The sequence below is a fragment of the Halichoerus grypus genome, chromosome 9 (genome assembly GCF_964656455.1).
Source record: "Halichoerus grypus chromosome 9, mHalGry1.hap1.1, whole genome shotgun sequence".
In the NCBI taxonomy this organism is placed as follows: Eukaryota; Metazoa; Chordata; class Mammalia; order Carnivora; family Phocidae; genus Halichoerus; species Halichoerus grypus.
Window position 1 is genome coordinate 75,096,573 of NC_135720.1, and position 17,325 is coordinate 75,113,897.

The window sequence follows — 17,325 nt, forward strand, 5'->3', positions numbered from 1 at the left end:
GATCATTTAAGCAGAAAATCAACAAGGAAACAAGAGCTTTGAATGATACATTGGACCAGATGGACCTCATAGATATTTACAGAACATTCCACCCTAAAACAAGAGAATACTCATTCTTCTCAAGCGCACATGGAACTTTCTCCAGAATAGACCACATACTGGGTCACAAATCAGGTCTCAACTGATACCAAAAGATTGAGATTACTCCCTGCAGATTCTCAGACCACAATGCTTTAAAACTGGAACTCAATCACAAGAAAAAATTTGGCAGAAATTCAAACACTTGGAAGCTAAAGGCCACTCTGCTCAAGAATGTTTGGGTCAACCAAGAAATCAAAGAAGAACTTAAACAATTCATGGAAATTAATGAGAATGAAAACACATCAGTCCAAAACCTATGGGATACTGCAAAGGTGGTCCTAAGGGGGAAATACATAGCCATCCAAGTCTCACTCACAAAAATAGAAAAATCCCGAATTCACCAACTAACTCTACACCTTAAAGAACTAGAGAAAAAGCAAGAAACGATGCCTAAGCCACGCATTAGAAGAGAAATAATTAAAATCAGTGCAGAAATCAATGAATTAGAAACCAGACACAGTAGATCAGATCAACGAAACTAGAAGTTGGTTCTTTGAAAGAATTAATAAGATCGATAAACCACTGGCCAGACTTACCCAAAAGAAAAGAGAAAGGACCCAGATTAATAAAATTATGAATGAAAGGGGAGAGATCATGACTAATACCAAGGAAATAGAAACAATTATTAGAAATTATTATCAACAACTATATGCCAATAAACTGAGCAATCTGGATGAAATGGAGGCCTTCCTGGAAACCTATAAGCTGCCAAGACTGAAACAGGAAGAAATTGACAACCTGAATAGGCCAATAACCAGTAACGAGATTGAAGCAGTGATCAAAAACCTCCCAAGAAACAAGAGTCCAGGGCCTGATGGATTCCCTGGGGAATTCTGCCAAACATTCAAAGAAGAAATAATACCTATTCTACTGAAGCTGTTTCAAAAAATAGAAACAGAAGGAAAACTTCCAAAGTCATTCTATGAGGCCAGCATTACCTTAATCCCCAAACCAGGCAAAGATACCATCAAAAAGGAGAATTTCAGACAGATATCCCTGATGAATATGGATTCCAAAATCCTCAACAAAATCCTAGCTAATAGGATCCAACAATACATTAAAAGGATCATCTACCACGACCAAGTGCGATTTATCCCCGGGATGCAAGGGTGGTTCAACATTCGCAAATCAATCAATGTGATAGAACACATTAATAAGAGGAGAGAGAAGAACCATATGGTCCTCTCAATTGATGCAGAAAAAGCATTTGACAAAATACAACATCCTTTCCTGATTAAAACTCTCCAGAGTATAGGGATAGAGGGAACATTCCTCAAGTTCATAAAATCCATCTATGAAAAACCCACAGCGAATATCATCCTCAATGGGGAAAAGCTGAGAGCGTTTCCCTTAAGATCAGGAACACGTCATGGATGCCCACTCTCGCCACTATTGTTCAACATAATACTAGAAGTCCTGGCAACAGCAATCAGACAACAAAAAGAAATAAAAGGTATTCAAATTGGCAAACAAGAAGTCAAACTCTCTCTTTTTGCAGACGACATGATACTTTATATGGAAAACCCAAAAGACTCCACCCCTAAATTACTAGAACTCATCCAGCAATTCAGTAATGTGTCAGGATACAAAATCAATGCACAGAAATCAGTTGCTTTCTTATACACTAACAACGCAACCGTAGAAAGAGAAATTAGAGAAACGATTCCATTTACAATAGCACCAAAAACCATAAGATACCTCGGAATAAACCTAACCAAAGAGGTAAAGGATCTATACTCTAGGAACTACAGAACACTCATGAAAGAAATTGAAGAAGACACAAAAAGATGGAAAAATATTCCATGCTCATGGATTGGAAGAATAAACATTGTTAAAATGTCTATGCTACCCAGAGCAATCTATACCTTCAACACCATCCTGATCAAAATTCCAATGACATTTTTCAAAGTGCTGGAACAAACAATCCTAAAATTTGTATGGAATCAGAAAAGACCCCGAATCGCCAAGGAAATGTTGAAAAAGAAAAACAAAGCTAGGGGCATCATGTTGCCCGATTTCGAGCTATATTACAAAGCAGTGATCACCAAGATAGCATGGTATTGGCCCAAATACAGACCTATAGACCAATGGAACAGAATAGAGAACCCAGATATGGACCCTCAACTCTATGGTCAAATAATCTTTGACAAAGCAGGAAAAAACATGCAATGGAAAAAAGACAGTCTCTTCAATAAATGGTGCTGGGAAAATTGGACAGCCACATGCAAAAGAATGAAACTTGACCATTCTCTAACACCATTCACAAAGATAAACTCAAAATGGATGAAAGACCTCAATGTGAGACAGGAATCCATCAAAATCCTAGAGGAGAACATAGGCAGTAACCTCTTTGACATCGGCCACAGCAACTTCTTTCAAGATACATCTCCAAAAGCTAGTGAAACAAAAGCAAAAATGAACTTTTGGGACTTCATCAAGATCAAAAGCTTCTGCACAGCAAAGGAAACAGTCAACAAAACAAAGAGGCAACCCACAGAATGGGAGAAGATATTTGCAAATGACACTATAGATAAAGGGCTGATATCCAAGATCTATAATGAACTTCTCAAACTCAACACCCAAAAAACAAATAATCAAGTCAAGAAGTGGGCAGAAGATATGAAAAGACACTTTTCTGAAGAAGACATACAAATGGCTAACAGACACATGAAAAAATGTTCATTATCATTAGCCATCAGGGAAATCCAAATCAAAACCACATTGAGATACCACCTTACATGAGTTAGAATGGCAAAAATGGACAGGGAAAGAAACAACAAATGTTGGAGAGGTTGTGGAGAAAGAGGAACCCTCTTACACTGTTGGTGGGAATGCAAGTTGGTATAGCCACTTTGGAAAACAGTGTGGAGGTTCCTCAAACATTTAAAAATAGAGGTACCTTATGACCCAGCAATTGCACTACTGGGTATTTACCCCAAAGTCATAGATGTAGTGAAAAGAAGGGTCATATGCACCCCAATGTTCATAGCAGCAATGTCCGCAATAGCCAAACTGTGGAAAGAGCCGAGATGCCCTTCAACAGATGAATGGATAAAGAAGATGTGGTCCATATATACAATGGAATATTACTCAGTCAATCGAAAGGATGAATACCCAACTTTTACAGCAATATGGATGGGACTGGAGGAGATTATGCTAAGTGAAATAAGTCAAGCAGAGAAAGTCAATTATCATATGGTTTCACTTATTTGTGGAACATAAGGAATAGCATGGAGGACATTAGGAGAAGGAAGGGAAAAATGGGGGGCAGGGGGAATTGGAGGGAGAGATGAACCATGAGAGACTATGGACTCTAGAAATAAACAGGGTTTTAGAGGGGATGGGGGAGGGGGTTAACCCAGTGATGGGTATGAAGGAGGGCATGTACTGCATGGAGCACTGGGTGTTATACGAAAACAATGGATCATGGATCACCACATCAAAAACCAATGATGTATTGTATAGTGACTAACGTAACATAATAAAATTAAAAAAAAAAAAAAAAGAAGACATACAAACAGCTAACAGACACATGAAAAAATGTTCAACATCACTAGCCGTCAGGGAAATTCAAATCAAAACCACAATGAGATATCACCTTACACCAGTTAGAATGACTAAAATTAACAAGGCAGGGAACAACAAATGTTGATGAGGATGTGGAGAAAGGGAAACCCTCTTACACTGTTGGTGGGAATGCAAGCTGGTACAGCCACTCTGAAAAACAGTATAGAGGTTCACCCAGCAATTGCACTCCTGGGTATTTACCCCAAAGATATAGACATAATGAAAAGAAGGGGCACCTGACCCCCAATGTTCATAAGCAGCAATGTCCAGAATATCCAAACTGTGGAAGGAGCCAAAATGCCCTTCAACAGATGAATGGACAAAGAAGGTGTGGTCCATATACACAATGGAAGATTACTCAGCCATCAGAAAGGATGAATCCATCCACCGACATGGATGAAACTGGAGGGAATTATGCTAAGTGAAATAAGTCAAGCAGAGAAAGACAATTATCATATGGTTTCACTCATATGTGCAAAGTAAGGAATAGCATGAAGGACCATAGGGGAAGGGAGGGAAAACTGAATGGGAAGAAATCAGAGGGACAGATGAACCATGAGAGACTCTGGGAAACAAACTGAGGGTTTGGAAAGGGAGGTGGGTGGCAGGATGGGGTAGATGGGTGATAGGTATTAAGGAGGGCACGTGTTGTGATGAGCACTGGGTGTTATACGCAACTAATGAATTGCTGAACACTACATCAAAAACTAATGATGTACTATGTTGGCTAACTGAACATAATAAAATAAATAAACAAATAAAAAAAAGAAATTATGTTCAAGTCTTTTCCCTCTGTTTTAATTGGGTTATTTGTTTTTTTGCTGTTGGGTTGTAGGGTTTTTATATATTCTGGATACCTTATCAGATACATGATTTGCAAATATTTTCTCCCATTCTGTAGATTGCTTTTTTACTCTGTTGATAGCATACTTCAATACATGAAAGTTTTAAATTTTGATGTAGTCCAGTTTATCTATTTTTTTTCTTTTGTTGCCTTTGCTTTTGGTGTTATAGCCAAGAAATTAACAAGTCTGATGGCATGAAGACTTTCTCCTATGTTTTCTTCTAAGAGTTTTATAATTTTAGCTCTTACATTTAGGTCTTTGATCCATTTTACTTTTTGCATATGATGTAAGGTAAGGGTCCAACTTCACCTTTTGTACATGTATATTCAGTCTTCTCAGCACTCTTTGTTGAAAACTCCCATGACATCTTGCACATGTGTTTATAATTACGCATTTTCCTCTCTGAAGTAATGTGCTCATAAACGGGCTGTCATGCAGGGGCAGGGGTAGCATGGAGAGAAGCCTTGATTTTCAGTATTTGCTGATTTCTCTTGTGTTAATACTCTCACCATGGCCAAATTTAAACTACTAACATGATGACATCACTGAACATGGAGTTAGGGGTACAAGCTTGCAATTATTTTACTTTGTATCTCTAGCACCTGGCTTATATTAAATACTCAAATCTCACTTGTTAAATTTTCATTTGACAAATATTTTTGAGTGCTTTCTGTGTGCCGTCCCAGTATTAGGTACTGTGAATGCATAATGATGGGGAAAAAAAAACCATACATGGTTCCTACTACCTTGATACACCTTACAATCTAGTGACAAGAGAAATAATACAGAAGTAAATCAGAAAATGACTAATAATTACCCATCAGGATAAGTAAGATGAAAGAAATAAATAGGGCATAAGATGGAATTGCTTAAACAGTCCTCTCTAAAGGGAAGGAATTAGAAAAAAAGCAAGCATGGTGCTTTCATACATGGAGAGAATGAACTGATTATGCAAAATGCCAGGGATGAACACTTTGGGTAGAGGGAAAGAACCTGTGCAAAGGCCTTAAAACAAACGACCATGGCCTCTGAGAGAAGTTTAAGGGAGGCCATGTGTGTGGGGTAGAGGGAGATGGGGAGAGTGGCCCACAGTGAGGTTGGAGAGGTTGGTGGGGGCCAGAACATATATGGTCTTGGAAGCCACTGTTGGGCAGTAGGAGTTTATTTGAAGGGTAATAAAAAGCCACTTAAGGGTTCTAAGCAGAAAGCAGGCATAATTGGTTTCTAAAAGTGTATTTTTCTGGCTCTGTGTATTAGTTGAAAGCCATCGCTGAAGCAAGGGTGCAGTAATAAAGTTTTGAAGGGCTGCAGATGAAATCTGGATATGAGAGGGGAGAAAGGGAAAAGTGGGTATATTTGAGACTTTATTTTGAAGATAAAACAGAGAGGACTTTATGATTTATTAGATGTCAGAAATTAGGGGGTGAAGTGTCCTTTAGTCAGTAACTCTGGGGAAAAAAGTTGGAAAATAAGCAGTTCATTCTTTTTAAGAAGTTCCCAGCCCTGAGCTAGGCACTTAGAGTTACATAAAAGAGGTGGCTGACACAGTCTTTATACATAGAAATTCATACTCTAGTGGCACCAAGACTTGAAATTGTAATAACCAGAGTATACAAAGTCATAAACTAATATTCTATTTGAGGTGGAGGGGTATAAGTGTACAAAGAATTCTGGGAAAAAAAAGATCCTAGTAGGTTGCAAGTTTCATGGGGAATGAAGTCTCTGAAGGAAGTACAAGACTCAGCTGGGCAGACAGGAAGAGCCAGAGGCCTTCACAAGTATGGGAAACTAGAACACCACAGAATCTGTCAAGATGGATGTCTATGAAGTGGAGAGGAAGACAGCTAGCCCACTACACAGTTGCTGGATGGAGATCATTGGAGGATTAAAGGGAAGTGGCATCAGGATCATCAGAGCTTTTTGTACTTAATTTACAAAATGCTTTCCCTTAATTTATTTTATTCGATCCTCATCATGAAATAGGTAAGGCAACAGGGTTATTTCCTCATTTTATAGGCTGGAGGTGGGATATTTAAATGGTGAAGAGTTTTACCCAAGTTTACATGGCCAGAGGTTGAATTAGAACTAGGACCCAAACCTTCTCATTCTCTTAGCTCTTCTCTTTTTACTACAAAACTTATTTTGCTGTGGAAGAATCAAAATTAGTGGTTTGGCTGTGTGTTTTGTTTTTTGGGGCAGAGGATTATGAATGATAAAAAAAAGAAGACTATACTGATTTCATTTAAAATTGAAAGCCATGTCAAGTTTGGGTTTCAGGATATTGATCATGTTTACTTTCAGAGTCATGTGGAATACATCATTTTTCCCTCTAGTACTATTTGGATACCAAGAGTTTCTAAGTTAAGAGGGCTTTTTAGGAAAAATGAAACAAGACGAAACCAGAGAGGGAGACAAACCGTAAGAGACTCTTAACCTCAGGAAACAAACTGAGGATTGCTGGAATGGTGGGGGGTGGGAGGGATGGGGTGGCTGGGTGATGAACATTGGAGAGGGTATGTGTTATGGTGAGCACTGTGTATTGTGTAAGACTGATGAATCACAGACTTGACCCCTGAAACAAATAATACATTACATGTTAGTAAAAAAAAAATTTTAAATTAAAAAAATAAAATAAATGGATTAATAATAAAGCAACTAAAAAAATAAACTAATGCAACAAAAAAGAGGGCTTTTTAAAAATAATTAATTAATTAATTTGACAGAGAGAGAACATAAGCAGTAGGAGCAGCAGACAGAGGGAGAGAGAAAAGCAGCCTCCCTTCTGAGCAGGACCCTGGGATCATGACCTGAGCCCAAAGCAGACACTTGACCAGCTGAGTCACCCAGGGCCCCTCTAAGTTAAGAGGGCTTTAACATTTACCCCCATCATGACCCATGCGCTTATGAAACCACTACTAAAGAAACAAAACAAACCTTGTCATGGAGATTTCCTTTTGAATTAACTGCATAATTTGGTAAAGAAAAAGAAAAAAAAAAAGAAAGCCCCGGGCTACTACGTTCAGCTTCCACAGATTTTACTAGAATGACTGAATGGCGAAAATATGATTTTTATAATTTCCTGATTAGTTCATTTCTCTTCTCTCATTTGACTACATGGTGGTTTCCATAAAGATTCTGAAAGCATTTTGTAGACATGAGTCTTTTCAAGAGGATGGTGGTCAAAGTCAAACTCTAGAAAACTGAGAATACACTTTGCATGGTGACCATGTCTCTGTAAGATTAGAATCTCTGTACTTTCTCTATGGAAGCTTAGTGTATGGGTCTGAATTTATTGGGCATAGTACTCTATTATAAAATAGTGTTGTTTGTGTGTGGTTCATATGTGTGTGTCTATAAGAATCATGCTTGCTTTGTTTAAATTCAACAAATATTTATTAATATTAAGAGGAGCAAGCCCTATGCCATGGACACAGAAAACTCTTAATCCAGCACAGAGTGTGATGAGTATAGTTGGCATGAGAGATAGAAAGCTATGGAAAATTGAAGAGGTGAGGAGGGAATACTTTAGACATTTAAGCAGAATCTAGAAGAATGGGTAGGACTTTATCAGGTAGAGATGGAGATGGACATACTTAGCAGGAAAAAGCAAAGACTAAGGTCTGATGCGAGAAAGAGATAAATGTATTTGGACTTATTATTAGGAATATTATTACTAGGAATAATAACAGTTTATAGATTTATTGGGTACAGGTTGGATGGTGGAAAGTAATGTTGCAAAAATGTTTAGGTCAGATTTAAAAAAGTGAACTTAATTTGGTAAGTAATATGTAACCATTGAAATATATGGATTAACAGAGTGACAAATATCACAGGGGCTTTAATATATAGCTAGGATTGGAGCAGGGAAAAATCAATTGCTATGGGATTGTCTAACAGAGAACTCTAAGAATCCAAATTAGCAATAACAAGGCTCGAGCAAAGATAATGACAGCTAAGAGGAAAGAGGGAATGTGTGTGATAGATTATTTTTAGTGACAGTGATACATAGTTGATTAATGGTCAGCCATGGTTATTTCTGCCCTAAGTACATTTAGTCAGGCATTTTTACCTTTTATCAGTGCAAAATATTTTTTCTTTGCGTATACTTTTCTACTCTGGTTGCCATCCTGTATGAGATCAAACATGTCAGAAGCAAAGGTGGAATAGCTTCAGTATTTTCCTGTGCTCACTGGATTGATTTTGCTGACAATTTGCTTCCTCCTTGACTTGTGAAGGCCTTCTGGAGATGTGGAAAGGAACAGTCTTAACTGGTAAGAGGCCATCCTATAGTTAAGATTACATAAGCAGGAAGGATTAATCATATGTATAGAAAGCCCTGAGACCAGTGCAGGAAATTCTGAAGGAAATCATGACATGAGAGAAAGGTCCAGAAATCAATTCCAATACTCTACCTCCTCATCCTCTGTAAGTCTGGTGTCTCTAAACATATCTCAAGGCCCAGCACACCCTTTCCCAGGATCTTTATGAATCATTTAGACCAACGCTCAGTGGTTCAGATCATCAGTCACCCAGTATTGACCCAGGCTTGATAAGCTTCTTCTGTCTTGATTCTCGTATTCAAAGCTCTATTCTAGTACCCTTTTTGGTACCCTCATTCCCCCTTAGCCTTGGACCCTAACTTATTCTTGTTTGTCTTCCTGAGTCCCTGACTTTGAATGTGAATGCAGGCTCCTGACATATCACCTAATAAGTAACCTACTGGATAGCGAGTATCACCCACCCTGCTTTTCCTAAAACTCTTCTTTTGCCACTAGCTTAAGATGCCCAACTCTCATGCTCTCACCTTGCTTCTCCTGTTGCTTGGGTTGTCAATGGAAATGCCATATTCTCCAGACCACCATATGGCTCCTCTGTCACTCTGCTTCCAGAAGGGTGGGTTTTCTCAACTCTAAGCCATTCTGATGTTACTGGCTTTGCCTGATGATTCCTGAGTTCAAAGAGAGAAAAGAACGTTTTAAGAAGTCAGGCCCAAATGAGGAACTATGGAGGTAAGGAGCAGAGTGCTATGTGTGAGAGAAGAGAAATATGCAGACTTTGCTAACTTTGTAATTTGCTCATTTTTCTTAACATAGGAGGCTCAAGCTTCAATCACTTCTCTAGATAAGAAATGAATACCAAATAATTTTTGTTGTTGTTCTTTTACTTTATTAAAAATAAACTAGGAGTATATTTTTATAGTAATATAATTTGTATCACAATAATCATTATGACTCAATATATTTTCTTGACTTAGGACTGTAAAAGAGATTCCTTCTCTCCAATGGTAGGGATAGGGATCGGGAGTGGTGGAGAATATCACTTGTGTGGATGTGATGTGATTACCATAAACCTATGCACACTCTACTTACCTCTCCTTGATCAAGTAGGTATGTAAGTTTTTTCAACATTTATAGTAGTTATGCAAGTTGTCTGCATTATGTATAGAGTAATGACTGTAAGTGATGTTTATGTGTGTGTGGACTAGCGTTATTTTTAAGGAAAAAATATTTAACTATTTGGAGCAGACTAGTCAAAAACTAGTTGCCTTCTTCTTTCTTTAAAAGGAGGAAGAAACCACTCATCCCTAAGTGTGGTACTGAACCAGATCATCCCTCAGATATCCTTCTAGCTAGATGTTTTTATTTTCTCCAAAAGTTTTCTAGGTGAAGATGTTTACAAATAACTTTTTGTTTTTCTCTTTGAGGAATGTAGAAACCCAACCATGTTTCTATTGTAGGAATCAAGAATCACTTTTATGTAGTTGAAAAATAACATATTTCAGGGATGCTAGATATTATCGAAAATCAAAGATGCAAATCTAAAACACTACTCGATAGACTACAAAATATTTAATCAGGACAATACTTGAGAAGGGAAAAATTCTTGACCATAATAGGCAAAATCATTAATATTTATAGTAGTAATGATTGCTGTAAAAAGAATGGTAATTTTTCCCCTGGGTTATTATGATTTTAACAGATCTGAAACTGTTTAGCATTCTTGTTAGAAATATTAGTGTTAATGTCATGTTAACCATTACATCAAAGGCAATGCATTATACTTTAAATGTTACTTAGTATTCCAAATTTTTCTTCAATAAATATTTATTGAGCACCTACTATTGTCAGTGCTGTGCATACAATCAACAGAACAGGTTCTCTTCTCTCATGAATTTCCCTGCAATGACACTAACCATTCAACTTCTTGTGGTCACTAATCAAATAGAATGTTACAAGAGCTTAATTTATTCACTGAGTAAGCAGTGATTACTGACAGGGAGGTAGTGTGCTGAGGACACAGCATGAACAAAATGAACTGTCTCCTGCCTTTATGAAGCTGACTGCTTAGTCAGCTAGGCAGAAGTGAATGGACACTTAAAATGTATCAATGCATTACATGAAGAAGTACCTGGTGTATGGAGAATATATAAAAGGCATCTAACCATGCCTTTAGGAGTCTGCAAAGGTTTCCCAGGAGAAAGGTCCAAGCTAAGGCCTCCCAAATATATAGGAATCAGCCAGAGCTTTGGGTACAGAAAAGCTTGTGAAAAGGCCTGAAAACAAGGTAATTGGGAGAAATGTGGTATGAGTGGCCCAGAGGATGTTTGGGGGCAAGGAGTGAACTGTGAGGCAGGAGGAGTCAGATCATTAGGGCTTTGCCTGCCATTCTGAGGCTTGGACTTTGTCCTACAGTAAAATAGGAAACAATTGAAGTGTTTTAAACATGGAAGATACATGATTAGGAACAGGTCTGTGTAAAGAATATACTTATATTACCACTCCATCTCTGAAAGGTCTGCAACCCTAAAGTATGGTTTTTATGTATGTTTTAATTTGGCATGGGATTCAGGCTCAGATGTTTCAACTTATCTGAAGTCAAATGTCAATTTAAAATTACTGTTTACAGAGTAAACTGCCTTTTTAGTTTGGATGTTTTTCCTTGCTGCTTTGCCCCAGTAAGCACCATAATCTTGGGTCTCTATTTAGACGTCCTATCGTGGATACTCTCCTCATTTAGAATGTGAGCAGAAAGGTTCTAGTGATTCCACAAAAGGCAAATACTTGGAATGTTTGTTCCTGTCACAATATATATTCTAGAGATGCACAGTTTATGCCCCAAATATTCTTTAATCTCTTCTGTTAACATCTGGATGAGACCCTCATCTAAATACTAACATGTCTTTAACACCTGCTAATCTCATTCTAACAGAGAAGTTAGGTCCTAAATTCGGTCTGTCTGCAGGCAGCTGCTGCTGGAGGACAGGAACATAAGGCACTCAGGCCCTGGCAGGCAGCACAGGGAGCATTCCAGGACCAAAATCTTGAACTGGCAAAATTGGGAAGTTGCAAATAAGGAAATCCGATCATTAAAGTTTAACTTATTGCAAGGGAGTTAGAAACCCATGTCTGTTTCACTGTATACAGGGGATTCAGCTCTCCTTTGGATTTCTTGGTCAAGGTAATTTAACCACAGTGACTCTGTGGTAAGACAAAATTTCTGGTTTTCCTGAAATAGGAGATGAATTTCTAGGCTCACATACAATAAAGTCTTGTCTTGAGTGATGGATCACTGGACTTTTAGTATGTGATTATGATATGGAATGATATTTTTATTTTCACTGGCATCTTTTATCAGCCTTCATAACAAACCTTTTCATGGCAGAAACATATATCACATGCAAACCAAGATTTTACTAATATGCCCTCCTCTTGTTCCTTTCCCTCTTACATTCAAGAATATTTCTCCTGAATGCAATACAGAGAGGCTCAGGGCTGATTCCAGGACCTGAACTGGAGGTGCTTTAGGGAAAAAAAAAAATCAAGCTGATGGTTTTAAACAGATATAAGTTTCTCAAGGGTTATATTGCTGACCTAATGCAGACAATGGAACCTTTTAAACACTGAAGCTTGAATTGCAGAACAAATGATGAATGGAAACATAAAAAAAAAAAAAAAAAAAAGCTGCTGTAATCTCTATCTGCATCTCCAAGGCTGAGAATGTAATTATGCATGGTAATTATTTAGTTTATAGAACATATTCTTTTTCTTTTAAATTCCCTCTCATCTTCAAAAATGTTAAATTTTAAAATTAAGTAATAAATGGACATACATTTTTTTTTTCCCCTGAGTGACTACTTTAAGCCCAGTACAGTCATTAGTATAGCTCTTGATTGACACTTGTCTTTAATCCAGTAAATTCCTCTAAGGAGCTCATGGATTAGAAGGATTACAAGCTATACATACATAAAATCTCTGGAAAATAACTACTAAGGCCATAGCTACACTATACAAACATATGGACTATCTGCCAAATATCAAGATCATTTGCAAAGGATTTTTTTTTGTTTCAAGTTTTTATTTAAATTCCAGTTAGTTAGCATATAGTACAATATTAGTTTCTGGAATAGAATTTAGTGATTCATCACTTACATATAACATCCAGTGCTCATCACAAGTGCCCTCCTTAATACCCATCACCCGTTTAGCCCATTCCCCACTCCCCTCCCCTCCAGCAACCCTCAGTTTGTTCTCTATAGTTAAGAGTCTGTTTTATGGTTTGCCTCTCTCTTTCTTTTTTTGCTCCCATGTTCATTTGTTTTGTTCCTTAAATTCCACATGAGTAAAATCATGTGGTATTTGTCTTTCTCTGACTTATTTTGCTTAGCATAATATACTCTAGCTCTATCCACATCATTGCAAATGGCAAGATTTCATTCTTTTTTTATGACAAAGACCCCGAATAGCCAAAGCAAAAAGAAAAGCAAAGCTGGAAGCATCACAATTCTGGATTTCAAGCTATATTACAAAGCTGTAGTCGTCAAAACAGTATGGTGCTGGCACTAAAACAGACACATAGATCAATGGAACAGAATAGAAAACCCAGAAATGGACCCACAACGATATGGTCAACTAATGTTTGACAAAGCAGGAAAGAATAACCAATGGAAAAGATAGTCTCTTCAACAAGTGTTGGGAGAACTGGACAGCAACATGCAGAAGAATGAAACTGAACCACTTTCTTACACCATACACAAAAATAAATTCAAAATGGATGAAAGACCTAAATGTGAGACAGGAAACCTGCAACGGATATTAATATTTAAATGGTAACTGTAAATTATAAGATATGAATATGTTATTTCTATGTGCACAGAATGCCCTCTGATTCTGGAAAAGAGTCATAGATTATCTGAGTTTGCTCAATAGTTAAGATGTATTTAAATATATACACATATTATGGATGGCTTTAAATCTATCTTTGTGGATTCTAACCAGTGGTGTCCTGGTAAATATATAGTAACTTCCTCTGAAAGAAACAAAGAAAGGGACAGGGAGAGAGGAAGGGAGGGAGAGAGAAAGAGAGAGAAAAAAAGAGAAAGGAAGGAAGGAAATAAAGGAAGAAAGAATGAAAGAGAACAAAAGAGATGAGAAAAAGAAAGCCCAGATTTGTAGTGTTTGCCAATTCCCATAGTATAAATACTCTTAATATGGCTTGTTTCAAACTACCAATGAGACATCACTGCACGCAGAATTGGGAAAGAGATACACACCACTGGCTCTTGTAAGAGTAGTCTAGCTCCAGTACATCACTGGCTATAATTTCTTAGGATTCCAAATCCCATTAGGTAGCTCAGTGCTATAGGCATGGGTTCTGTAAAAACAAATATATTCAAGATAATTTTAGATTCTCTCTCTCTTACAGACTTAAAAAATTAAATCAACATTACATAGTACATACAGAACAAGACATTCTGCTAGGTATTATAGAGAATAGAAAAAAAATGTAAGATATGTTTGCCCTTAAGGAATTTACAATCTGGTTTGGAATACTGAACATAAATCCTTGACATCAGAAATCACAAAGACTGAAATAACAGTATAAATAATAGTTTAGGGAAGTAGAGATAAATAAAAGATAGTAAAAAATGAACTATCAAATGATATGTGTAGTCAATAATTACCTGATGAAAAAAGAGGGAAGAAATTCTGAGGGAAGATCTTATGAGGATGTATGACAGAGAGACTTATGTATGATTAGCATTTGGATGTGTGGCATCCTCTGAGGAGGCATGAAGATGAGGCAGAATACATCTTAGTATACCGAGTAAGCAACCAGGCAGGAGCAGAACATTTGTATAAATACATTTTAATAACAATGGTTGATAGTTACTAGACAGTTACTCTGTGCCAGACACTGTACAGCTTCATATCAATCAGCTCATTTAATCTTCACGGAAACATTATGAGCCAGGTTGTTTGGAGTATTAAATGAGATAATACACATTTCATAAACAAGAAAACTAAGGCCTGTGGACATGAAACAAGTGACTGAGGTCCATCAATAGGCAAATGGTGGACCTGGAGCTGGAATTCAGGTTTCTCTGGTCCCAAAACCTTGAGCACACTGCTAATTTGGGAAGCAAATCTAGACATGCAGTTTTTAGGATAAAGTTATAAAAACGTTGAACAGAAAGAATAGGAGTTCAGAAATTGTTCTGCAGGGTAATATTTTATAGAAGACCAATAAACAAACCCTTGAAAAGTTAACCAAAAAGTGAAATATTCAGACATCTTGTTTTTCCACCTCCTGTGATATTGTTTTCTCTTTTGATTTTGGAGTCCACTTATGACAAACTGGGACACATCATGTGCAAAAGCCGGATATTTTAAATGTTTGAGATAATGCCTTATGAGTTAGGTAAGTCTGTAGTCAGTTTTCAAAACCTGTTGCTACTTAATCAGAATATACATAAAGATAAGGCTTCAATACTGGAAGTCCATGGCTTCTTCAAAACATCTCTTGAATTGTGTTTATATAAAGTTAATAAAACCTGTTGAACAAATTGTCAAAGAACCATGCATTCTTTTCATCTGCATGATGCACATTGACAAACAAGCATTTATTATTTATTCCTGATTGTGTTGACAAGTCCTTTGCCATTGCACAGGGAACTTTGGACTGTCAGCTTTGTGAACTCTTTTTGTCCCCCATAGTCAAGATTCTTTTGGCACATAGAAATCTGGAGAAGAGGGGTGCCTGTGTGGTGCAGCTGGTTAAGCGTCAGACTCTTGGTTTCACCTTAGGGTCATGAGATAGGGCCTGTGATGGGCTCCATGCTCACCACTGAGTCTGCTTGGGTTTCTCTCCCGCTCCCTCTACCCTCCCACCTCCGACGCTTGCTCACGTGCTTTCTCTCTCTCTCAAATAAATAAATAAATCTTTTTCTTTAATATGTTATGTTAGTCACCATTAGTTTTTGATGTAGTGTTCCATGATTCATTATTTGCATATAATACCCAGTGCTCATTGCAATATGTGCCCTTCTTAATACCCATCACCGGGCTACCCCATCCCCCATCCCCTCCCCTCTGAAACCCTCGGTTTGTTTCCTGTAGTCCATAGTCTCTCATGGTTCTCGCCCTCCGATTTCCCCACCTTCATTTTTCCCTTCCTTCTCCTAATGTCTTCCATGCTATTCCTTATGTTCCACATATGAGTGAAACTTCCCCAAAGATACAGATGTAGTGAAAAGAAGGGGCACATGCACCCCAATGTTCATAGAAGTAATGTCCACAATAGCCAAACTGTGGAAGGAGCTGAGATGCCCTTCAAAAAACAAATGGATAAAGAAGATGTGGTTCATATATACAATGGAATATTACTTGGCCATCAGAAAGGATGAATACCCACCATTTGCATCAACATGGATGGAACTGGAGGGAATTATGCTAAGTGAAATAAATAAATAAATCTTAAAAAAGGAGAAATCCGGAGAAGAAAAAATGCATCTTTTGGATAAAAATATCCTGGTCTTTGCTCTTGGACAGCAAAGAAGAAAAACTATTCTGGTTTTTTATTTTGCATTTTTTTTATGAGATTGTTCTGGAAATGATAGACTGCCTATTAGCTTAAGTAAAAAAGTCTGTACAGTTTAAAGTTACTATTTAGTTGCAAGTCATTAAACACATTGCCAAATGACTTTTTATAAGATACTCATAGTGCCTATGAGTATATTTAAAACGCAGGAGGGCGCCTGGGTGGCTGTCGTTAAGCGTCTGCCTTCGGCTCAGGTCATGATCCCAGGGTCCTGGGATCGAGCCCCACATCGGGCTCCCTGTTCGGCAGGAAGCCTGCTTCTCCCTCTCCCACTCCCCCTGCTTGTGTTCCTGCTCTCACTATCTCTCTCTCTGTCAAATAAATAAATAAAATCTTAAAAAAAAAACAAAACGCAGGGGAAGAAAGTTTTTCTCTCTGAAATATAATAAGAAAATGAGACTGCTTTGTAATTTACAGATAATAATATTGGGCAGTATATATTCATTTTTGTTTTGGTTTTAAATACATTTTCTAAGGTTCTAAAAACACTCTTCCTAGTCTATAAGATAGTCTTTATTCTATTAGACACTTCTTAACCTTTCCTCTGCACAGCATAGATAATGAAAAGAAATTTGCATTGTGCAATGAGTGCACAGACCAAATATTACAAAAGTTTGAGATAATGCCTTACTAGTTGGGTAAGTATAACAACCTTAAGTTGGAAAACCACTCCAAAAAGAAAAGCAGTACTGGTTACTAAAAAGATTTGAATTGTGTAAGATGTAGCCTTTGGGTCAGTGTTATTAAAGTTTTCTTATATATGTCTTGAACCCATTTGAAGTTTGATGGAAGATATCTTCACATAGGTGCACAATTTTTCATACAATTGTAAAGGATATGCTGTCTGAAATCCACCTATAGATCTTCAAGGGTCCAATCAGAATATGCTTATATA

At 37.4% G+C, this 17,325-nt stretch overlaps 1 long non-coding RNA gene across 4 annotated transcripts in view; it reads right to left on the minus strand.

Annotated features, from left to right (window-relative positions):
* LOC144379067 (uncharacterized) overlaps window positions 1-17,325 on the minus strand; it is a 269,707-nt gene that overhangs the window by 63,176 nt on the left and 189,206 nt on the right. For 2 of the 4 annotated variants that reach the window (XR_013441196.1, XR_013441197.1), the window contains exons 4-5: window positions 14,104-14,204; window positions 9,358-9,501 (exon numbers count right to left, since the gene is read on the minus strand). This is a non-coding gene — a long non-coding RNA (uncharacterized LOC144379067). Of the gene's footprint in view, window positions 1-8,371; window positions 8,838-9,357; window positions 9,502-14,103; window positions 14,205-17,325 lie in introns of those variants that run through there. The other 2 variants (XR_013441194.1, XR_013441195.1) reach the window with 2 other exon arrangements.